The sequence below is a fragment of the Dreissena polymorpha genome, chromosome 10 (assembly GCF_020536995.1).
Source record: "Dreissena polymorpha isolate Duluth1 chromosome 10, UMN_Dpol_1.0, whole genome shotgun sequence".
Taxonomy (NCBI): Eukaryota; Metazoa; Mollusca; class Bivalvia; order Myida; family Dreissenidae; genus Dreissena; species Dreissena polymorpha.
The window spans coordinates 740,409-766,831 of record NC_068364.1 but is presented as its reverse complement, the minus strand read 5'-3'; the positions used below and the strand labels follow the sequence as shown (position 1 = coordinate 766,831).

The 26,423-nt window shown below is 33.5% G+C and overlaps 2 protein-coding genes and 1 long non-coding RNA gene across 6 annotated transcripts in view; all 3 read left to right on the top strand.

Moving 5' to 3' along the window:
* The window catches only part of LOC127848717 (blood vessel epicardial substance-like), a 273,254-nt gene that overhangs the window by 131,197 nt on the left and 115,634 nt on the right, over positions 1–26,423 (top strand). The gene's annotated exons all lie outside the window — the stretch shown is intronic.
* LOC127848722 (uncharacterized) lies at positions 9,316–11,673 on the top strand. 2 transcript variants are annotated; one of them, XR_008034655.1, is made up of 3 exons: positions 9,316–9,478; positions 10,067–10,200; positions 10,960–11,673. It is a non-coding gene; the product is annotated as an uncharacterized LOC127848722 (long non-coding RNA). The 2 variants fall into 2 exon arrangements; XR_008034656.1 differs by having other exon boundaries at positions 10,019–10,200.
* Positions 11,940–26,423, top strand: part of LOC127848698 (tyrosine-protein kinase FRK-like) — a 98,327-nt gene continuing 83,843 nt past the window's right edge. For 2 of the 3 annotated variants that reach the window (XM_052381297.1, XM_052381296.1), the window contains exon 1: positions 11,940–12,588. The gene's annotated coding sequence lies outside the window, so the exon portion shown is untranslated. The remainder of the gene's footprint in view (positions 12,589–26,423) is intronic. The other variant, XM_052381294.1, reaches the window with a different exon arrangement.

The following is a 26,423-nucleotide window of genomic DNA, read 5'->3' as shown; positions in this document are numbered from 1 at the left end:
GTAACCCCCAAATATTCCATAGTTCATTTTATTAACATGGGTTCCCTTTTTTTACTGGCGTCCGTGTGCAATTTTTATTAATGGAACAGAACTGTGTAGGTTTTAAAAAATCTGCTTCATCTCACAAAATGCGCATTGATAGTGTCACCTAAAAAAGTCCATACCAAAGGGTCCATACCACCTCGATAGTAATACGTGTCGCGCTTCGCGCTAATTAAGGAATGGAAAAAGTGTCACAAAAGGCGCATTGACAGTGTCACCTAAGAAGTCCATACTAAAGGATCCATACCACCTGGATAGTAATACGTGTCGCGCTTCGCGCTCGATATGTGGTTCTTAAAAAAAAACTCCGAGGAGTGCTTGACTCTAGGGAAACAGGTTGCTGGGACACAGCTCCTCCTTGATAAGCGGCTGCTGACTTTATCACAACTCATTGTTACAATCAATAATACGTGTCGCGCTTCGCGCTCTATATGTGGTAGCGATAGTACTTAGGGCCTATGATAGGCAACCATAAACAACAACAAAAATACATGCATAATAGATGTGTTGTTTGCATTTATTTGTTGATATAAAAACACGTTTTTTTTTTATAAGATATTTAAGTGTTGTAAGAAATTTAAATTAACGTTGTCACCACGCGGCATCCATTATTTTTAATAAAAATGAACTGTAAAAGTTTTAATGTGTTAACGACCCCCTCCCCCACCCTCTCACACATATATTTCATGGGCATAATAAAAACAAAAAATGGTTACAATAAAACAGAATATTTATTTAAACTAAAATGTCTACATCAAAACAAAAAATTAACATAGAACACAAATAAAATAATTTGATTCTACTGGGGCTCGAACCTTGGACCTCTCACATGTGAAGCGAGCGTGTAACCTCTACATTACGGAACCGCTTGAAAAATCACCTAAGATATGTGACTGGGAACGAGATTTTTACCCATCTGGTCAAAAAATGATTTTTTTAGTTAGGCATATATTATGAAAGTGCTGCATCTGACAAATCAAAATCTGAAATTTGAGCATCCAATTCCTAACAAGAGGCCCATGAGGGCCTGAATCGCTTTACTGCTATGAACACTGTGCAAGTTTGGAAAAAATAAGATGAAAACTGTGTACTTTAACGCGCAAACAACGAGAATTTTCTCAAATTCAAGGGGAGATTATTGTGTACTTACTTCTCCGATACTGCTTATATTCAATAGGGTTCAAGTCCTCATTGATAAAAAGATACTGTGCAAATTTGGAAATAATCGGATTAAAACTGTGGAATTAATTGCGACACAAGCGGGATTTCAAAATTTTCTCATATTCAAGGGGAAGTCATTCTGGACTTAGTGCTTCGATATTGCTCTTTTTAAACAAGGGCTGTTTGTAAAACATGCATGCCCCCAATATAGGCTGTCAGTTGTAGTGGCAGCCATTGTGTGAATACGTTTTTGGGTACTGTGACCTTGACCTTTGACCTAGTGACCTGAAAATCAATAGGGGTCATCTGCCAGTCATGATAAATGTACCTATAAAGTTTCATGATCCTAGGCCTAATTGTTCTTGAGTTATTATCAGGAAAACATTTTACTGTTTTGAGTCACTGTGACCTTGACCTTTGACCTGAAAATTAATCGGGGTCATCTGCCAGTCATGATCAATGTACCTATGAAGTTTCATTATCCTAGGTGTAAGCATTCTTGAGTTATCATCCAGGAACCATATTACTTTTTAGAGTCACTGTAACCTTGACCTTTGACCTAGTGACCTGAAAATCAATAGACGTCATCTGTCAGTCATGATCAATGTTCCTATGAAGTTTGATGATCCTAGGCGTAAGCATTCTTGAGTTATCATCCGGAAACCATTTTACTGTTTCGAGTCACTGTGACCTTGACCTTTGACCTAGTGACCTGAAAATCAATAGGGGTCATCTGCCAGTCATGATGAATGTACCTATGAAGTTTCATGATCCTAGGCATCAGCATTCTTAAGTTATCATCCGGAAACCATTTTACTGTTTCGAGTCAATGTGACCTTTACCTTTGATCTAGTAACCTGAAAATCAATAGGGGTCATCTGCCAGTCATGGTCAATATACCTATGAAGTTTCATGATCCTAGGCATCAGCATTCTTGAGTTATCATCCGGAAACCATTTTACTATTTCGAGTCACTGTGACCTTGACCTTTGACATAGTGACCTGAAAATCAATAGGGGTCATCTGCCAGTCATGATCAATGTACCTATGTAGTTTCATAATCCTTGGCCTAAGCATTCTTGAGTTATCATCTGGAAACCATTTTACTATTTGGAGTCACTGTGACCTTGACCTTTGACCTAGTGACCTAAAAATCAATAGGGGTCATCTGCCAGTCATGATCAATGTACCTATGAAGTTTCATGATACTAGGCGTAAGCATTCTTGAGTTATCATCCGGAAACCATTTTACTATTTCGAGTCACTGTGACCTTGACCTTTGACCCAGTGACCTGAAAATCAATAGGGTCCGAGTCCTCATTAATACCAAGACACTGAATAAGTTTGAAAATAATCGGATGAAAAACTGTGGACTTTATCGCGTAAACAAGACAAAGTCTAACGCACACACGCACACATGGACAAAAACCACGCCATCCCATAAGCTCTTCTTGCCTTTGGCCAGTAGAGCTAAAAATGACGAAGTTATGTCATTTTTTATGTGTCATGTCATAAACGGCAAATAGCGCTATTTTGAATGAAATGACGTCTTAATTCAATAAGTATCAGAACATGTTATGTTGATCAGTTTGTGCTGATAATAACTCCATTATTCGCATATGTCTATGAACAGAATTGATTACAGAATACAGAATTAATTGTAGTATTATAAATCATAAATACTCGTGGTTGCCATGGAAACAAAAATGTTCTTTTTTCATATTTATTACCATTTTAAAGAATTTAAGACAAAATCATAACAGCAAAATAGAAAAAATGCCCTAGACAGATATGGAACATCATAAATATGTTTATAATTAAAAAAAATGTTTGCACATTTTCTTGAAATAGGTGTGTATTCAGAAATTGAACAGTTTGTATAGCTACACATTTGAAACTAAAATAAATAACGGCTCAGGATACAATTTGTGTTGTGCATCTATACTGCCAGACATTTTTTTAATTAGCGTATCTAGTTTATTCAACAATTGATAAAATTAATAAGACAAATTATATTTAGTTACTTTACAGTTGCTATGGAAACAGTACATTTTCAATTGCATATACATGCTATGTGTTATCAACAATATATTTATAGTTAATATATTATTAAACTTAGTATAAGTGTAGATAGAAAACAAAATTCACTCATTTCATATGTATAGGTTCAAAAACACGATTTTTAACTTTAACAAAATTATAGCAATCAGCAAGACATATTTAATGGCACGCATCATCATAGATTCAATGTTACACTTCTTAATTTTTGTTTACCGGTAAAAATAATATACATGTTCACAATATAATACATAATATGACTACATGTTTACATCACATATCTTGATGTCAATATGAACTACAACTGTATTTGTGAATTTATTTTTAGAACACATACCAGGCATACAATACAATTTATTTATTGTACTGGACAGAAAATTTTATAGTGAGATCACTATGAGTGAGTTTTTCATCATTAATCATAAAACAGATTTTCATGTATCTGACTTAGTTTGCCTGTAACATAATATATATTTCTTTAAATACATAATTCTCTGTTTTTAACAAAACATCCTTTGCATTATATAATCTTTTTTTTTATTACACGGGAAAACTGTTAAAAAGCTTAACACATATAAGGTAAAAAATGCAGTTTGTAAGTCTTCTTTTACTTCCAATCCAGCATTCCTCCTGAATAGAAGATGTGCATGCGCTTTTAGGTTATGGGTTGAAATCTGTACAAAGGTGCTCAGTTTGGTGTTAATTTTAAATTATTTACATGGTCATATCATACCTGATAATAATGAGCACATCTTTTGGTGTTCGCACGATGTCTTTTCGCTCAATCTGTATTTTTGGGTGAAATAAATGAATGAAGAGTTGCAGATTAAAACAAGAATTTAAATTTATTTGAATTATTCATGAATGCAGCCATTTATATGGACATAAGCAACTAGATCAACTGACAAGAAAAGAAACATAAAAAATTATTCTAATAATTATCATCAACTAGAATGAATAACATAATACATTGCTGTCACATTGATTGTGTAGTCACTTCGAATACAATTGTTATTGCTTACATGCTATTGTGTGATTGCACAATGTTTTGCAAAGGAACTTTGAATGTTGATTATACAACCCTATTCAGTTCACTTTATCTTAAAGTACATAAAGTGGGTGCCGGTCAACTCGTACCTAAGTCAACTCGCACGGTTGTCAACTCGCACGTTTTTTGGTCAACTCGCACGGCATTTCTGGTCAACTCGCACTTTTTTAAATCAACTCGCACCCTCCAAAAAATATATAGAAATAGATGAAGGATGTAATATGATCAGTAGTTTATATGCAGTTTATAAGTATTAATAATACAAATTATGTCCTTTTTTAAATATCTGAATATATGGTTGTCACATTTAATGGCTCTTTTACACTTGTGGTCGGTGTTTTTCACGGGTTATATGAATGTGTGTAAGAGGTGTAAAAGGTCTTGCGTGTTGATAATTCGTAATGATTTACAATAGTGAAAAGTCCATGTAGAGCTCTATTTCCGCGTTCATGATTTTTGTTTTTTTAATTATTTGTATTCTAATTTCTATTTAATTGTTATAAATTTTATATAAGCTTATATTTTTTTTTACTTTCATTATAGAAAAGTTCAGCAACGAATGTTAAATTCAGAAGTGTTTTGGATTTTGACAACTTTCGGGTAAAACACACAAACTTGATATAGCAATATCGTCTAAAATCTTCATTGTGACACCCACAAGGCCACAACGGCTCATACACACACCATGATTGATGGAAGAGATTCAGTTTACCAACAAATTTGCAATTTGTTGAAGAAAAACAACTCAAAAAGTAAGAAAAACTCACCTTTAAAAAAGCAGGAAGTTTATCAAAAAATGAAAAATGTCGAACTGTGCCCTACTGTATTGATTCAATGTATAAGCTGAGGTTAATTTAAACCATATAAAAACCATAAGAAAATACGGAAAAGTATTGTTCCCTTAACTTTATTACCATGGTTTAGGTTATTCTTCAAAATTAAACTATTGTTTTATCTCAAGAAGTGTGTTGACAAAATACGCAAAACGGTCATCACAAGTTAAAGTCATTATGGAAACGACGTCAGCGCAAAATGGGTCAAAATCTCATTCCCAGCCACATAGTGCCTGTAGTGTAACGGTTATCAAAAAAGCAATAAACCATTTTCGTCATTAAAACCAATTATCATAAAATAGCAAAAGTTACAAGATTGAATAATATATATCGATGCAAATTTTGCTAAAGAAAGGAAAGCCTTGAAGGGCATTGTTCACAGATTGTCAAAATGACACTATATGGCGTAGACTGATGATGGAAATACAGTTTACTTTATGAATAATGATCATTTGAAATTGATAAAATTATATAGTTTTACACACTCGAAACGAGTGTTACACACTCGAAACTATTGAATATGTTGGCATAGCTTGTTTCTGTTAATTCCGTTAAAATGTGTAGAGTAGCTAGTTTCTGATAATTCCTTTAAATTGTGTAACAACACGTACATCACTTATATAAATAATGTATCAAAAGCAGACTTTGTATAACAGTCCGGATTGCCGAGTGGTAACAGAAATAACTGTTTAATCCATGTAATGACATATAATGTTTGGAGCCCTGATAACGGCAAACGTTTTTAACTTTTTAAATTCTATTCATGTTATCATATTAACTTAACGCCTTAATATTTAAAAATATATATAAAATGAATCAAAGGCAGTCTTATTTTGAGGATGACACAATACAAGTAATAATTTAAAGTGTATAATGTAAGATTAAATTTGTAAACCTTTTTAGTTGTAACTATTAACACAATTAACAGTCACATAGAAAGTAAACTAATCATCATAATCTTCTTCGGCCATGGCTGATGTCATCGTCGATGGCTTGGTGCGCCTTCCCTCATGGCAGTCACTGGCATTTCAAAGCAATTCTTTTATGAAAATCTCCATTTCACTGTTTATTTGTGTTAAGAAAGACTTGCTTGACGGCTTCTGAAAAAGTACAAGTTTAGGTTTATTATTATAATATGATCATTTAAATACATTTGCTTAAATATCCTAAGATTTTTAATTTATTAAAACATGATATTTGCTTACTTTTTCATGGACAAGTATTATTGTTAACTTTTCAAATACACAGTGCTATTTAATTTTGATGTTCTGTTTTTAAAACCTCAAATATTATGGCCGTTTAATTCTTATCTAGTCACCAGAATAACACATTTTTTAAATTATCTATTTATCTATCTATTCTGTCTAACTCCCCTTGCGGCTTTTATTGACAGGTGCGCAGTTAGTGCAAGATAAAAGTGTTAAAAGTGAAAACTGAGAAAGATAAAAGTATGTTAGATTTATCATGCAAGGTAAAGTGATTTAAAGTTAAAAAACTGATACAAACATGTCTCTCGGAGTTCAAGGGGCAGAAGGGGAAAGCACGGACTGCTTAAACCCTTCAATATCAGGATGTAACACTGTAGTGGCAGGGAGGTTGTTCCACATCACAATAGCACTTGGGAAAAATGAAAACTTATAATAATTTGCAGTGGTATGGATCTGTCTGTAAGAGAGGTGGTGCATACGACGAGTGAATCTGGTGGGTCGCTTGAAACATGATGGTAAGGGAACGGCCGCTAAACCTTAAACAATTTTGAAAAAGATGATTAATTTAGTGTCATTTCGTCTGTCTTGTAGAGTCTGCCAACCAAGTTCCTGTTGCATGGAGGTGACACTGTCGTATGGAGAATAATTATGCTTAACCCAGCAGACAGCTCGATGCTGTACATTTTCTTTTTTTTATATTTTGTAATGTTTGAGGACTCCATACAGAAGAAGCATATTCAACCTGTGGTCTAACTATTGTCTTGTATGCGAGCTGGCGAAAGTTGAAATTTCTTGTCTGTATGTTCCTGCGTAGAAAACCAAGAGATTTATAAGCGTTATTTGTAATTCTATTTATATGGGTATTGCAGGAAAGGTCTTTTGAGATGTCCAAACCTAAGTATTTTTCATTATCAACAGTTTCTAATATCTGCATAAAGTATTTCACCATTGCTGACTAGTACTTTATGCTGTTATAAAAGTGTATTTTTTTACATAATACAAATACCATGTTAACAACCAAAGAAAAAAACTTCAGGAATAGTACCTACCTGAAACTATCGTGTGAGGTCTGTCAGAAGACAACCTTGCAGATTCCCCATTGGAAATGTGGGTTGGCTGTTGAGGGCTGGGACTTGGCAACAATAGTGTTGAATCTTTATTAAATTTTTATTTTTTTGGCAGTCACATAAACAACCAAGCAATATAATATGAGACTTTTACACCTATTATTGCTGCTTCTTCCTGTATTTGCGCGATGATTATCTGAATCATTAACTTTATGATGCTATATTCCTAATTTTTTTTCTATAAAGAAGGAATGTAGTTGACACTTGTTCGTAGTTTCATTTCATCGTTCCTCAAAAAGTTGTAGCTCTGTTGCTCTGGTCTCTTTCCTACCATTGAGTAATTAAATGGTAATTAAATTGAATGCGTTTTAATTCCCTTTTATTATTGTTTAATTTGAGTTACAATGCTATGAGGTTAAATTTTATTTACACTTAAATGTATCATGAATATTGCTGGGCCAAGTGTGAGGTTGGGCGCTCTAAAACCGGTTTAAACCCCCAATGCTTTGCGATGACCGTTCCAAGGCGGTGACCCCAGCTTTATTCATTTATGTGTTATGTATGTTGTTTTGTATTGTGCTGTTTTGTGCTGTTTTGTGCTGTTTTGTGCTGTTTTGGCAATTGGTCACTTGCCTTGCCTTAAATAAAGGACCAACTTATTGTGTTTAATGAGAATTCAATATTGCTCCAGCAGCTGGAGTTTCACTTCTTTATATTTCAATGAAACAACGAAACAAAAGTATTCTTAATTCGTACAAACAAATTTAAACTGTAAACACATCCAATATTAGTGAGTGTACAAGAAACAAAAACAGATTTAAATATGAACGCGCGGTAAAAAGTACCTCGCGAATATATATTACGAATGCATAATTTAAATGCTTAATGTACCATCACGTTTTTTACGAACAAATCTATCGATACGTGTGCGTACAAAATTAAAGTTAATAATATATTATAATCAACAAATACTAACTTGAACTTAAATGAAGATCTTCGAAACAAAACGCAAGACACAATGTTTGTGTTCGAACGCCTTATTTAAGGTTATATTACACTAATTCCATTTCCCATATGGTCCCATTATAAAACTGCCAACTTTCAAAGCATTTTTCTTGTATCTCCTATATATTAAATTTTGCAAAACCGGTATCATTTTAAAGATAAATCTGTCCTCTTTTAATAAATGCAGTCAAAAATATATGGTCTCGCAACTTCTAAGAAAGTAAAATTCGCCCAAAGGCAAGCATCCTCGGAAAACAGAGTTTCGAAAGTGAAATTTCGACAAAAACCCCGTACTTCAATAAACTCACCCCAAACAGTCAACTTTTAACGTAATTCCCAATAAATTGCGCCAAAATGTTGCAGACACACAAAGGATGCAGGAAATAATCACAAAAAGCATGGGTGCGATCGCTAAATCGCTTTTAATACCGAAGAGAAAAGGAACTCTTTAGAAATAGGCACTACTTTCGATCACGGAGGGATGCAAAATGATTTAGTGTAATGTAACCTTAACTTGGCCGCAAGAAAATTTCCTTAACCGAACGAAATTATCGTTTTTGAACGAAAACATTTACGACCACAACGGGCCGCTATCGGAAAAATTAAGCACGAGTTGCATATTTATTATTTACCATATTTATGTTTTGTGGTACAAATATATATATTTTGTAATATTTCATTAAACATGTTGCATGTAAAATGACTTTTTTGTTAATCACATATATCGGGTGGCGAAACGGATTAACATCTGATAGACATAGGGCCGATTTGCCGATATACCGTTTTGCTACCGATATCTATCCGATAGTGTTGTGCTGGCTGGGATAAAATCGTGAAATAACCCCATGCGCGCTGCACACATCCGCGTGTTTGTTTACACACATTGCCTTGACCAAAATCGAAACCGAAAGTGCAGAAAAAAGCAACACAAGATAGAGACAAGCGATTTCGTTTGAAATTGATCAATCTTGGCGATACGACTGAACGTTGGAAGATCTTTAAAAGCATCTTTTGAACAGACAAAGAAAGAGGTGTGGCTGATATACTAATCGGGCTGTAAGTTCTACATTTCTTACTCTAATCTAGGCAAGGTTTGCGTGTTTACCAAGCAAACGTTTCGATATGAATTTTGTTTTATGACATGGAAATTTTGTTCTGCAACGTTTCTTAAAAAGTATTGATAGTATAATTTGTGCCTTGTGCGTTTTTATTATAAGCTTGCCTGCCTCATAATATTCGTACAACATTTTTCTGAATTTGTTGTAAAAATCGATCTATCATGAGACAAATGAACCATGAAATTAATAATAAATGATTAACTTCTCCTATAACTTCTCCTATATATATATAGTCAGTTATATTGAACATGAATAATGCATTATTCTGAGTTAAAGTATACGTGTTTTAATTTCGTAAATATATAATGAAAAAAACTTGTATACATGTTTATTTAGTGTGTATTATATTATGCAATGATATATTATTATCCAGTGTTGTGTTTTCTCTCAATTTAAAATAAATGTAGGAGTTTCTGAAATTTAATATTGAAGCGATTTGATATTCTGTCTGTAAATAAAGCTAAGCTTTATTTTTAAGCTCTTTGGAAAGGCATGCTGACTTAACTGTGCAATTTTGACTGTCCAGCATGGTGTTTGAACAGCAAGCTCTGAACCTACGAACCGTCATCAGCCACCAGATCCTGATCTGTCTTCTGTGTCGGAAGGAAGCAACATACCTGGTCAGGTGTCAGGAACTGGAGAGATCATATTTGACTTGGAGTATGAAAACTGCATTGTGTTACTAGATTTCAATTCATAAAGTAACTAATTTATATAAAAAGACGATTTGACGTGCTTCCTTTGATATTTATTTAATTTTGCATTTTTTACTTAAGGTTAAAAAATGTATTGGTATGAAAAGGAAGAAAGCGGGTGATTGGTTATGAAATTAGCAGACGCCAGTCTCCTTCATCATTTAGTAGGACAGTTATTGTCAGTAACTGACTCAAGTATGATCATTTAGTACTGGTAAACCATTTAACCCATACAAGTGTTGGTCGGTTAACTGATTAGCATTATATGAATGAAATACGCATTAAGATGGCATTGTTATACATTATTGTTATAATTGGTTTTAGTATACATTCCAACATTACAAAATATGCTTGTACAGAGAGTTCAACTGACGCAGAATCAGGCTTTTTGATGCAAGCATTTTTCAAATTTTTCACTTTGGACCCTAGATAATTATCTGCCCTACATCATTTTGATGCAGATGTACACCATTTTGGTGCAAATGTTACAGGAAGGCTAAATGATATATTCTGACGTAAATGTATCTGACTCGAATCTGACAAGTATCTGGCTTAAATGTATACTGAGAAACATTTTGCAGAAAATTTAGCTAGTATGCTGTGTTTTCCTGCATTTTGACCCCTGAAAATTTCACCTTAATAGTGAAATGTTAAATCACTGGATCATTTGACTCCTTGTTTTTTTTCTAAATATATTAATTCCTCTGCTAATATGCTATTTCAGAGTTGTGCTTGTGCATGCCAAAAATTGGACAGTGGTGCAAAGAACAAATAGGTTTACAGGTTCATTCCATGATTGCATTAAAGAATGTGCACTGAGTACCTTGATATCAACACAAAAAAAAAACACTCGATACCAAGTTCCTTGTTGATCCAGCTGATCCAGAGCTGATGCCTTTACAATTGCCTCTCATCCACATCCTGCAAATGCGGAGCTGCGAGAAAACAACAGAGCAAAGATCAATGGCAAGCAAGCGGGAGGCAATTGGTAGATTCACTAAATGAGTAAATAGAAATAGGCACTTGACGTATGTCGTTTCAACAGATTTTAACATACCATCATTGTGAAATGAAAACTTTGCAAACTTAACAGGATGGTTTTATAGGATATAGATGACTATATTATTTGAATCGATGCTTGAACTTATTTTTGTCAGTGTGAATGCGTGACCAAATGCTTGGTATTATGATACTGTCATAATAATGTACTACTATTATTATTACATACTAATGTAATATATATATGTTTTACATTTTAATTACTGAACTGCCTATAAACAAAGGACTTAAATACAATTGTTGAAAACTCAAGAAAAACGCAGACAAGAGTCCTGAACCAGAAGACTCACTGGTAAAATTGTAAGTTTATGTAGCGTATTCCAAATCGTCATGTATTTACAAATAAACAGCATAAAATAAAAGTATCGCAACATGTCAATTTTGTTTCAACAGATGCCTTGATAATATTGTTTCGAATTTGCGTATACAGAAATCCTCCTCCAGTCATGTCTGAAGTGTGCTGCAGAAGGTAATTTATCCATAGGAAGGGATGTCCACTCTATTACAGTGTCCATCCAGCATTTCGTCTTTTGCTTTTATTTGTATAACACAGCAAAACATTTGTTTAAGAATGTTAAGTGAACAAGCTATTATTATTACATTTTAGTTCAGCACCAGGTATAAAAGAATATGGATCATTTAGAACATACACATCATAAATTATAACATGTATCTGCATCATGATTCAAAAGCTAAAGAGCAGACAGACAAGAAACAATATTGCGCTCCTGGACCACCTACTTCAATAGTTTAGAAAGCGCTTTACACAACTGCTTCTTCCGCCCTTCTTCTCATTCAACCACTTAAACAGGACGTTGACAACGCGACTCTGGAGTACTTTTTGGATGTTTTCCCTTCACCAAGATACTCTAGACGTATTCATTTAGTGCTAGAGTCGTAAGAGGATAATGGTCTTACTTTAAGTGCTTAACTGCATGTTTAAGAGAAATGTTCTCGAACATTTTAACCATATTAAAACTTTAAGCAACATTTCAACTGACTAGCTGCAAATGTGAAAGAAGCATTTCAACAGTAGGAAAGACAGTTTTTGTTCCACTATAAGCGAAGAGAGACTTACTTGTCTGTGTCTAATGTCAGTTCACATGGATGTGGAAGTGGATATTAGTGACATTGTCACCAAATTTTCCAGACGAAATCCTAGGAAAATGACAAACAAATCCATATTAATTGTGTAGGTTGATTTGAACAGTGAAGACAAGGGCGCGGCTAGGAACACACAGCGATTTGAAGCTTGTATACAACCATGTTAAGTGTTTCACGTTTTACCAGAGTTGTAAGTGTGTAAAATTTCTCTATTTTCATTTATTTTACAGTTGATAGTTCATTCAATTATACAATTGAATTATACAATATAGATATTGGCCGCGTCGCGACAAAACCTGCCTAATTTACATTAATGACGTTTGTGGGAAAACTCGCTTAAACTGACGTCATTGTTTTACCTGGAAGTATTTTAATGTTTCGTGAACAAAAAAGTTATTTTCGGATTTGTTGTGATTTTTTGGGGATAACATGATGGCTGAGAAAATAGAGGTAAGTATTTGTTTGTTAATGATCGAAATGTTATGCATTTAATATTAAATCTATTTAAATGTCATGAGCTTTTCGTATTTTGAAAGTTAAGATGCAGACAGTTCAATAAAGTTTAAAACTAAATTTACACATATAATATAGGTTCACACTCATAGTATCCCTAATTAAGACATCCGAGTGTATATGCCTTGTGTTGGATAAAAATACCGCCCTCTTCAATTCTAATCATCATCATCATCATCATCATCATCATTATGATAAACATCATCACCACCCCCATCATTTACTACTTCTACAACTACTTCTACTACTACTACTACTACTACTTCTACTACTTCTACTACTACTACTACTACTACTACTACTGCTTCTACCAACGTTTGAAAAAATGTATCTTAATTCCAGTATCATATTAAAGCCTTAAAGGATATTTTCACGTTTTGATCAATTGACAAATTCGATTGAAATTATTTCAGAATCACATATTTTCGTTGCAGTTATAATATTTGCAAGGAAACAGTAATACTGAACAATTATCATGCCCTTAAATATTAATTGTATGCATTTTTCGACGCTTTTTAAACATGAAAATGATAAAGCGTTGCAAACGAGAAACGATTAATTAATTTGGAGAGTTCTCTAACGTTATATTTTGTTACATTAAGAGGATTTCTTATATGAAGTATAAAATACACCACGCACTGCATGAGCACGGATGACCGAGTGGTTTAAGTGTTCGACGTTTACTCGAATGTTGAGTGGTTCGAGCATAGTTGAGAATTACTTAGTTTTTTCTTGAATTATATTCCTGCTTTTTACTGGAGGTATTTAGTTCCCATGTTTACATTTATGAATTTAACGGATATAATGGCAAACTTCAATACATGCCCTAATCTGTGAAAAGGTCCCTTTAAACACCCCTTTATTTATTTTACCCAATCCTTTTACAGAATATCACTGGAAAGTTTGATGATGAGATAACCACAGCGAGAAGTTTATAAAATTAGCTTTAACAACAAACGCGCACGTTCATTTAAGTTTATAGAGAAGACAAGACCTGACAAATATGTATTAAGACTTGCACAGTGTTCTGCGTCTAAACACTAGGTTATTTACACACTGTCGATAAACAAAGTAATACAATCAACATAAGCAGCATCGTGTACGGTTACGAAATGCTAGGTAAAATACTTGTTACACGTCAATTAGAGATTCTCTGAAGTACAGAAAACATAGATGAAATGTCGCATAATTGGTGTATTTCATGTATATTCCTTGTTCGGTGTAACTGAATACATAATATCTGTCTTCATGAAGAAATGCATAAATGGGCATCATATGTCATCGTCAAATTAGACGAGAAAAATGCACCAAGTTATTGCCCATGGCTGGGTTCACTAATTAGTTATGTCTATGGTAAGCACATGCAGCACTGTTAATTTGTGTATATTTTCATGTTAAATGACAGGTGAACTTTCATATATGCAGTTAAACAAACGTGGTCTCGCTTAATTATTGGCATATATATGCACAAGATATGTAAGTCACACATAAAGCCATCCCGTATCAGGTAATTCAACTCATGTTAAAGTCAATCATCCAGACAGCCGTCACCCAATTTATTTGTCCATTATTGTATAAATTGGCATCTGCGTTGTATGAAGAGGAGTCCTAGTTTGACAATCGAGTAGAGTAGTCACGCTTTCTTGACGTGGCGGCCAAAAGGACGCCGCGCTGTAAAATTGTACTTCATGAACATTAGAAGCGTTGTGTTAGAAATTATTTAACAGAAATAAATCTCGATGAAAACAGAAATGAACTTTGGTTGTTACTGTGTGGTCACAATGTGTAATTACGCTACAGAAAGATGAACTATTAAAGTAAGTTATTAATAGATTTGAACATCTAGAAGGAAACATGTTCGAGAGAGATCAGGAATATGACAAATTAAAAGAATCAATTCAATCCTTAGATAAAACAATTCTTGAAAAGTATCTACAAAAAGAAAATATACAATAATACATTCGATACCAGGGAGAAAACAATTAAGAATCTAGAGAATGAAACAGTACAATATAGCTGGATGAACAATATTAACATCCGTGGGCTTCATGTTTCAGGCCCAAGATAAACCGCTCTTGATTCAGCCAAGGAGGTTGTGCATTTCTTGAAAGAAAACGATATAGCGAGTCTGAGTCTTTCAGATACCGATATAGCTTATCGTCTCCCCATTGCCCATAACAAAAACAGAGACATTATAGTGCGTTTAGTATCTCGGCTGTTGAGGAATGAAGTTATGAGCCAGAGACGGAAACTTAAAAATGCTGGTGTAGTTTTTTCCCAATGAAAAATCTCCACGTCTTGATGTGTATTAAGAAAAACATGAACGACGAGACTCAAGATGTCTGGACTGTCAACGGCTCCAATCGTTATAAAGACAAGGCAGGGACGATCATAGTGCTTCGGTATGCAGACTACCAAGAGTGGATTGAACGACCATGGCCATAAAAGACGCTGGACCATGGGGTGATTTATAAAAATGCACACATACATAAATAATGAATAAGTGAATAAATAAATAAATAAATAAATTAATAAGAAATACATAGGTAAATAAATGAAAATGCTGTTGTAAATACGCATTTGTTTACATTTACTACGAACATTTCTATGATACTTTATTATATGCTCGTACACGTATAAAAAGTATTTCATTAAACATACCACTTATTTACATAGCATAATAGTTGTTATTATTTGCTTTATCAATATTATTATCAATATTATTAATTAGTGTGTGCATGTGAGTGGGTGTTTAAGCGCGGATATATGCGCTCTTTTTTATGATAAAATAATGTCAATAACTCTTTACATACTTAATGTTCCTTGTAAGAAAGAAGGATTTGCCCTGTTTGTATAACAGTGGGATAAATGTTGTGCAGGCTTTTTGCTTAAGTACTTATTCAAGTCTTTTTGTTTTTGCGAGATTATGGTTCTACATGTTTGTCGCTAAAAGCAAAAGGGAACCCGATTTTTTATGTAAGCACCGCATACAAAGAGTTATTCCTATTATATTCTTATATAATTTCGCTTTCATAAATTTAAGATTACATTGGATTATTTACAGCTACAAGTCACAGACCCAATCGTTTTCTTATATCCATATGAGATTATAGTAGGTTGGTAAAATGAGATCAACAAACAGGTTGTTCATACAACACGGATACCACATAAAGTGTAGAGTATATTGCAATATATAAACAGTACGTACTCAGCATTATTTTTGATACATTAACACGGGGTCCAGGTTATTTTAAACTAAATAGTTTGAGTAAGACTATAACACATTTGTTAAAAATTCAATAAAAGAGGTAGTTGATTTTTGTACAGAAAAAACTCCTAAAATTTTATGGGAATTAATAAAGGGTAGGGTTAGGGATGAGCGCATATAATACTCACCATATAACACGAAACTAATTGTTAAAAGAGAATCATAAATAAAATAACATAATATTGAATAACAATTAAAAAATAAACCTACTGACGTTATATTACTACAAATATTCCAAAGAGAAAAAATACTTTTAATGCTATACATGAGGAGACAATTAAAGGCATTTTAATATTTATATTGAGATATGTCAAATGAGGCCCTTCCATAGTATTTATCTGGGTTATAATACATATCATCTTTAAAACTATGTACAACATCATGACTAGCAAAATCCGATTTTGACCCAATCCTACTTTTACAGTCACCACAAAGTAAAACATTAATACAAGTATCATTTTCGAGTTGTTTGCACCAAACATTACATCCGCAAAGATAAATATCTTCCTTCAAACCAATTAGTGTCGTTCTAATTTTAACAAGATAATTGAATTATGATTGTTTTTGAATTTGTCGATACCGTTTTTTAAATATTGTTTGAAATAAAAAACTGCCCCACCACTACATCTACTTGCGTTCTTGTTCTGGAATTTCCTCTCAAATTTGTGATAAATATATCAATGTAAAGCGGCGATGTTACTTGAAGAATTGGTCAAAGTTTCAACAAACATCAACAAATATCATATTATCAAAACATTAACAAATATGTGATCGTCAATCTTGCATTGCGACAGTCCAATCACATTCCACGACAGGATCGCTAGTTCTCTCCCATCGTTCCCCTATCCCTTTACCGGACAACCGTCAACAAGAGGGTATCGTAGGCTATCCTTGATCGTTTGCCTTGCCCCCTCGCCTCTTTTATCTTCGTTACCAGCCGTCTACGCTTGGCTAGCACTACCGGTAGGGACTGATAAAAAAAAACGTTACAGTTTGTACGTTCAGTTGTTTCCACTGCCGCCGAACATCCCCGCGGCCATTGAAGAAGGCGAACTTTTCAACTATTGATCTGGTCTTCCCTGGTGTTGGTTGGACCGAAGAACAGTGCACCATCTCGTACTACGTACAGTTGGCAACATCCTTCGCGATTTTAATGGCATCGTGTAAGCACACCAAGAGCTCAGTTTGTTTCACCTACGACATTTCACCGACAACTTACGGTACACCAGTAAAATTATGTTATTTGTAATTGATTGAGATTTTAGTAGGGATGGCAATCTTAAGCAAATCCGTAACCGGTTAACCTGTTTTGATATTCGAGCGGTTAACCGGTTAACCGCCTGTCTTTGTACCACATAAATAAAAAACAACATCCGAAAAACGTATAAGTTTAAAAACAATTTTTTATATGCTTGTTGGAGAACTGTAATATTTCTTTGTTGTAATCTTAGCTTCACGTCATTTACACATAATTATTGTTCTACATCTCGATCAATAAAAGCTAGTGCAGAATTTGAATTGTTTAATGTTTTATTAACACCCATTATCCTTTAAGAATTACATGCATTAACAGTTTGCTGATTAATAACAATTGTCAATTAGCGTGAATATATGTTGCAACAGGCAAAGCGTTAAAGTTTGCAATAGTTGTTAAAACAAAAGTGATCGGGTGTAATCGGTGTCACGCTTTATTGATTTTTATCAAGAAATGGTAGTCAAAACAATGGCATACTTCACGGCACGTGTAAATTGTGACATATCATATCATGCATAAAAATATTGTAATTGACTCGCTTTCTGAGCCAGTCATCTTTTTGGAGTATTTACATAGCAGTCCAGTGATGTCTTCTTTACTTGAGATGGCTCACATCGAAATTCAGCGGGGTGTTTAAATCTCATGTGATTACGGAGATTGGATGTACCCCCATGCAACGACAGTGTCGTTGGGCATTGTATGCATGTATCTGATATCTTGTCAGTAGCCGCTTTGAAAAATCCGATGATAGAGGCATGATTGTCGATTGTCGCTTTACTTTTTAAATACGTGCTATCTAATCACGTTCGACCGACTTTATACTGGATATTCACGTTGATGTTCTATTTATAAAAAAGGACATATCGCAGTCAAATGTGCTAATTGACAAGCGTGATTGGTCGGTTTATAATTTAAATTTATCAATATTTGAATAATTGAAACACAATAGACTGTAAATTGCTAAACAAACACACTGCAGAGTAGGTGCTCGTGTGCCTGCTCGTGATACCGCTGAACCCCGATGGTTTACAACTCTAATCGCTTTCGATCCACAGGGGGGGGGGGGGGGCATCACGGGGTGGTAATTGCCGATAATTTGCGATCAGATTAGCGGATTAGCCAATACAGTGAAATGAAGTAAAACAAAACTAACGATTTGAGCATTAATTTCGTTCAACAAAAAATGCGTTTTCTGCAAGAGTAACCGAATATTAATTTTGTAATCGGTTCATCTCCTTAAGAAACGGATAACCGGTTAACCGACTAACCGTTGCCATCCCTAGATTTTAGTTATACCATATCGTCTCGGAAAATGTTGCGCTTCTTCTCCAGGTGCTGCACCCGACTCGTTACCTCGGCAACGGCAATGTCCGCAACCTCTGTATCGTGCTCCAGTCGCGCTGTTCGTCGCCTTTAATATGAGTCTCAATGGCGAGATACATGCATTCAATGTGTTTCTCAAAACTGGCGAAGCATCCCTCTAGTTAAGCATTGGACGATTTAATGGCATTTAAACAATTCATTATATCTCGATATGTAGGCCCACCTCCACACTCAGTCATATTGTTCAACAGATTCATAAAAACACGGCTATTAACATCCTCAGGATCATAAAGCACAGCACTGGCTTTGCTAAGAACATCACTAAGTTGAATAATCGCTGACGGGCCTCTTTGCTTTGTTTGTTCATTATTTTGTTTATTTATGTCACTATCACTACAACTTCGGTATTTCCTTTTACTTTTTCCGATTAGTATCACTTAAAGAAACATTTTAAACAACTTCAAGGGTTACAATAGTCCATAAAGAAACATTTTAAACAACTTCAAGGGTTACAATAGTCCACATATCGCGTCGGTAGTCCATTTTTTTGTTTATAAGTCACCACAAAAAACACACGACCGTTTCGCGCCGAATCATGCGATTTATCTCTTGTATAATTGAATCAGATAAGCTTCTATCTGCGCGAACTCATTGTTTAAATACACAAGAAACGACCCATGGTTTATCCTTGTATATCACGATCCAAAACTAGTGGGTTATTGACATAAATAATGTTTATTGTCGTAAACCTTTACAACATTTTGTCATTCACAAATAGTTATACATCAACGTACATATTCTTATGTAAACTTGACAACAGGTTCAAACAGTTTAATATCATCTTGCTCGCGTGAAGATTATCACACATACTTTAACCAAAGTTGTGTGATCATTCACAAAACAATAATATGCAACTATAGTTAGGAATTTTCATTGCGACTAACATAAATATTGAGTTTAAATATTAAATTCTACGACTTTTCTTTATACACTACATAATTTGCAACTTCAACATTATAGTTTTGCTCCACATACAAACATATATATAGATGATGAATAAAATGAATTTAATTACTAAATTGTTGAGAACAGTTGGATGATTGAAACATTAAAAGTAGTACGGATACGAAAACATAATGCAAGAGTAATTGTTAGCTTTATTCGACTAACAAATAAAGGTAATGCATAATTTGGATTAAAATATGTAATTGTACAAACAATAGATTTTTTTTTTAAATTTGAAAAAAAATGCATCTATAATATTCGAGTTATCCTCTTCTACTAACGTATACAAATGATGAATAAAATGATGATTATTTGGTAATTGTACATTACAAGGATGAAAACGACCGCATTGGATGGTTATAAAAACGCTATACAATAAGAACTGGTAAGAAAAAACCCTACTAGATCATGATAAATGAATCAGTTAATATTTGATATCAATCAACTATATCAATCATTCTTAAATGGGAACATGCATTAAGGCTCTACAAAAGAACTTGATAATTGTTTTCACTTGTTTTTGTTTGAGGTACCCATTAATTCCACAAATCGAAACAAACTTGTGTTGTTTTTTTATAAAAGCACGCGTTGAAAATTAATTTTTGTTCGCAGTGAATTAAAGGTTGGGCATATCATAATACAATGCTACTCCGTCTCCAATATCTCTTAAATTACACGGTGTACATAAGCTCTGAAATCTTTCTATATTGCTATGTCTACCTGTTTCACTGTCTAATTTGAGAGACGATAATCGTAATTTTGAAAGAGAAATTCGCTTTTTTTGCAAATAATTAAGATAACGTGCGAATTCTAACGTGCATTTAATCATGTGTATGTCATTAAAAAGTGTTGATTATTCATTGAGTTGTAACAATATTGTTAACTTAACAATTTTCCATACCTTTGAATCGTTAATACAAGTGTGATTTGATTATGGTATTTGATTAAATGAGTTTACACAATAATTTTATTATACGAAAGTTTCTGTTAATCTAAACTGGATACCTACCTGGTTACCCATATACACCTATGCTACTGATAAATGATTTAATACCTAGGAGTATATAAAATGTTAGATGTATTCGTTCTAAATCAACGAACTTGCCGAATCCCCAAATTTCGCATCCGTCATTAAGGGTCAAACCAACGAATGCATCAACAAGTTGACAGGCAATTAAGGGTGAAATATCTAGATTTTGTATATGATTCATTACAGTATTTAGGGCTGAAAGACCTTTCCCAGCAAGAGATTCAGCAGCAAGAGATTCAGCGTTGAGTGAAAAATAACGCGTGTTATTCAATACTATCCCTAAATATTGAAGCATTCAACTATATCTAACTCTTCATGCTTAAATGACCACTTTTTATTGTGAAAAGACGGACCTCGTCCTCTGAATACTATTACCATAGTTCTACTGATATTATCATCAAACGCCATAATATCACAATATTCACTTAAATTGTAAATACTTTGTTGTAGGTCAGTTACAGACTTGCCAAATATAACAATATGATCAACGCAAAGCATAATTATATTTATCAAGTTATTATGTGACAGTCCGGAATTGACGCCTTGATAAAAAATGTATTTCAAAGTCATCTAAAAAAGAGAAAACAGCACCGGCGATAATACCTAATATCACTGTGTGTAGCCTTACCGCACAACTAAATAAGTCCGAGTATGCATTACACCTTTTTACAACAGCATTTAACCTGAGAATACATGTATTTAATGATGGCTAAACATTTGCCTTAAAAACTTGCGTTATAAAGATTATAATATAGTCCTTCTAAATAGACATAATCAAAAGAACGTTTCATATTGACAAAACAACAATACAAACGACCGTTAGCATTCACGATATAAGGTCTAGCTTCCGGAAGTCCTTTCTTGCTGTAGAACACGAACTATTCAGTTGTCACTGTGTAATAAACGCTTAATGGTATAAGAACTTACCAATCTGGGAAACTCAAGATGAACTGTAACAAATGCAAATAATAATTCGAAACTATTCAAGCTTTTGAAGATAATACAACATTTTTACACATCATCCAATACTGGATGTCCATTTAAAAGATATTTAAAATAATATACATTTTTGGAGGCAGTACAGTATGTTGTAGGTTATTTCTTATTTGAGTAAATTGTTCGAGAAGCAAATAGTAACGTGAATAAATAATGACAATATGGCGGATTGCATATTGTTTTCTGATGTATTCTGAATATTCGTGACTCTTCAAAAAGGTATAAGTTAAAGTAATTTGTTTAAATGTAATATGAATATGTACTTTGCGGGCTTCATGTAATTTAGATCTCTCGTTTATAAAGCGATATACTTTCAAGTTTTTCATGTGTGTGCGTTTGTAATGTATATGGTTGTCTGGTCAAGTGCATTTATAGTGTCTCATTGTTTCAAAATGTGTTGATGGCCATAAATAAGCTTAGGACTGAATTGTTAAGTGTTTCCACTCCTGATTTTTCAATTGAAGTTTTACTTTATGTGTACTTGATTACTTATGTGTGGGGATGTAGTAGTTCGTATTTCCGTACATATCATAAATGCTGTACTGTTTTAGTCGTCCAAGGATAGAGTTACGTCTAATTGTGTAATTGAATCCTGATAAAAAACATTCTTGCATTAAGATTTGTATACATTTTCTGTACATACGATGCTAACTTGGACATTGTTCAATTGCTCATAAAATGGCGGCATTTTTTATCAATGGAACTACAAGATTGGTGGTTTCATCCATATGATAAAACATGGAGATCCTTTTTTCACAAAAGCCCAAAGAACTCAATTTACCTTTAAGAATAACGATTATATGTAGTATTCATTTACCAATTATTATAGATTATTTCTGTTATCTTAACCTACAGTTTCAATTAATTTGCTGTGCTTTTCAAATATTGGAAGTAATAAAATGTCTTCAAGAAATTCATAAAACTCATCATGCGATCAGTTTCCTATAACAATTTAATGAAATTAAAAGCAAAACTTAATAATTTCATTGTATTTATCAACACTTTACAAATACTGGCTATGACTTTTCAAATATTTCAGTTCAATCTGTAGAACGACATATATTTGAAAACATAAATTCGAATACGTATCACGTTTAAACTAGGTCTATTTCCGAATTAAAATGGATAAAATGTTTGCAGACAGCTTACTCTCTGGATAAAATGATTATATGTTTAATAAAGGAACAGTCTATAAACATAAGTCCATTTAAGCCTTTTTGAATACAAGTATAACAAATAAACGGCCACATGCTAAAATGAAGAATGTTGACAAAAGGCGTAAGTTAAAAAGAGTACTGTCATTAGATGACTGTAATATATAATAAACAAACGGAGAAAAACTCAATTATCTTTAATTATGTAATGGTAGTATTCAAAACAAATAGGGAAATATATTCAAAATTGAATACTGCCATAGACGTAATAATGTAATTGATCTTCATATAATATTGACAGATAAGAATTTTCCATAAATAACAACCTTCTTATGTTCGTAATACCGAAACACCAATTTCTTCGACATACGATTATGTGCCGATTTTAAAGTTCTATACAGCCCTTTGGTCATGCAATACCGCTCAATTATACGACGGAAGTAAACACAAACAAGAAACATCACTAGAGCAATATTGCACAAAGTTGTAAAGAATGAAAAACACTCGGCTATGTCGTCGCTTAATGATTGGAAAAATAGAGTGTTGCTAATGGCTTTGAACTTTTCTTTCATAAAAATAATCCTATTGCTGAACCGAATACATCTAAATTCAATTGAACATACTCGTGTGCGTTGCTTAGCCACCTTCAATATAAATATGTGTTGGTTCCTGCAGACAACCAAGCAAATAATAATATTAAAGCATGACACTTATTCTATGTTCAATTTTTTTTTAACGTAACTGTCCGAAACTACTTCGTAATCCGAAAACAAAGTAGACGTGTATACAATTTCCGAACATAATAATGATTGTAGCAAATGGCAGTTTCAAATAAATCAGAATACAATTAAATTACCCTCCCTTTACTCGATTCCTAAATTTCTCTAAAAATTCGTACACAAGTCTTTTTAATAGGTTATTAAGAATCGTGTACCGCAAAACAAGTCTTTTGTTTTCATACCGCTATAAGAAATCACACAACAAACTGTTGTAAAAATAACAAATAATTTACTTTGTTATATTGCAAATTTTTGGAAATCGTTACAAAACTGAAAGCAACAATAGAAAGGTTCCTGCCTAAGTACATATCATTTGACAACACAGTCTTACTACTAATGAACTTCGCAGATAGACTCACATTTTCTAGAGAAAAATGCTCATACCATTCATTATATTGTATTTCTGTAACATCTTTCTATTCTAAAACAAACTTTTTTTCTTGATAACCATTTTGTAAAATTCATTTGGAACATATTGAACAACTGAATGGTGTCTCTGTGGGTATTACATGTACAGCGTATGAACGATGTTTTATGCTTTATTTATCAAATATGGATTTTGTGGGTAGATAACTGATTGCTTGGGATTGTTAGGGATTAATAGGGAAGTAACACTCTGCGCATCCGTTCGGGTAAAAAGGCGGAGTTTAGAATGTGAGTATTTGCTAGTACTGCGCATGCGTAGGGATGAAAAGGCAGAATCATTTTCGCGAGCTACATTAGAGCAAAGATCTATAAATAAACAAAGATTGGAGACATCCATTCGGACTAATAGAAAGTATCGGAAACTCGCGCGGCGAAAACGAGATCTATATCACGTGACATCAATCGGGCAGTCGCTGATCTTCCTATTATCTGTCGTTATAATGCCCTACGAAAATGTTCCCACCCGCTTGATTTTCATAAACACAATTGTATCACTTTGCACAATAGAACTAAAAGCATGTGAAACGTGAAGAAAAGTTTCGATATTTATAGTAGCGTTTATACATTAAACGCTATTTAAAATTAAAACATTATTATCAACAGATTTGAAAAAAATGTGTCTGAATCAAAATTAAGACACAAAACGTAATAATAGTATTTCAGGCCGAGTAAGCTTTTTTACAGGTACACCTTTCAGTTGCCTAATACTTTATTATTTCTTTTGGAAAAAAAGGAATTAATTATAAGTGTAAAGGTGATATCAAAATCCATAGTATATAACTTTATAATTTTAACTTTAATATTTTCGCTGGTATTAATCCAGAATACTTTGAGAGATTTCAGGCCGAGTTAGACTATTAAAAAGTTTATTGCTGTCTTTGCCTAAAACATTGTTGTTTCTTTACAAATACTTCTGACGTTCGTATCATGTTAAAGGTTATATAAAAATGTATAAGACTAAGAAAACTGTTGATTTTAAAGTGAAAATGAAAGTGAGATATTCATTAGCAAATGTTTGTAACATTTCAGGCCGATGCAGATTATCTGCCGTTGCCCTAAATTACTATATCTAAATTAACATTTCATGTTTGATTATCAATTTAGAGGTAATATAAAAAGCTATAGCCGAAAATAAATAAGTTGTGATATTAGCGTTTCCGATCGCCCAAATCACACATATCGATTGAATCTTTCAGTTGGCGATTTAAGTTGAACATATACAAACGGCGATTGTAAAATATTATCAAGTGTTCTCTATAAACGTATCAATACTTCATACTTTAAAAGAGCACATGGTACCTATTTATGCGCGTAATCGCCATAAACGCCACATGGGGTAACATATAATCAATTGATAAGAGATAACATGACGTGCTATCGAATATTCAAGCCACATTACACAGTAATGTATGCCGACACAGATGCGTCACGAGACATCATGAGGTTATTTTCCAGTCTCCATACTGTAATGATCACCGTCCAATCGGTTTCAAACATGCTTATTATGGCGAAGTTAAATGATGACTAGAGCTGTAACGATTCGGTTCGATGCATCGAAAAACCGGTTCAACGCCGCCGATTCGATTTCGATACCAATACGACCAATTTCGATTCGATTCACTGCAATCCCGATTGATCCGCATAACTTTCCAAATCCGTCGTCTAAACTTTCTTGCCATTTGTAATACAATGTACGTCTTGTGATTGGTCAATAGCCAATATGGCATCCAATGAATGAATGAATAATATGCTGAGCATTACATCAGCCGGAAAAATGGCTTCTTCACCCACGCTTAAAGACACACCGTCAAAATTAAAATCAAAAGTATGTGAACATTTCGGATTGCGCAAAGGTTCTGATGCAAAGGCAACTTGCAAAACGTGTTTTGTTGAGGTAAGCTACCCTAAATCTGGAAGCACTACTGGTTTGAGGCAACATTTAAACTCGGTTGATATTTCAGATGTGATTTGTATCACCTACATTTTGATAACAGAAAGTTACTGTTACTAAATTATACCCATGTGATGTTTTGATATCTTATTTTTCCTCAATACATATGTTTATTTTTACTAAATTGTGTGCATTCTGTTAAGAAGTCAACTGGAAGTTTTTTCTTTTAAACACATGTGATATATTGTGCAATTTATGTTATTTAAGAATAATTCAACTGGAAGTTTTGTTCAAGTAATTTGTACCTTATTAAACAATGTTGCCTTTTTAATTGTATTTCAACAATTAAACACTTTAAATGTACAACATAATAAGTTAATAACAA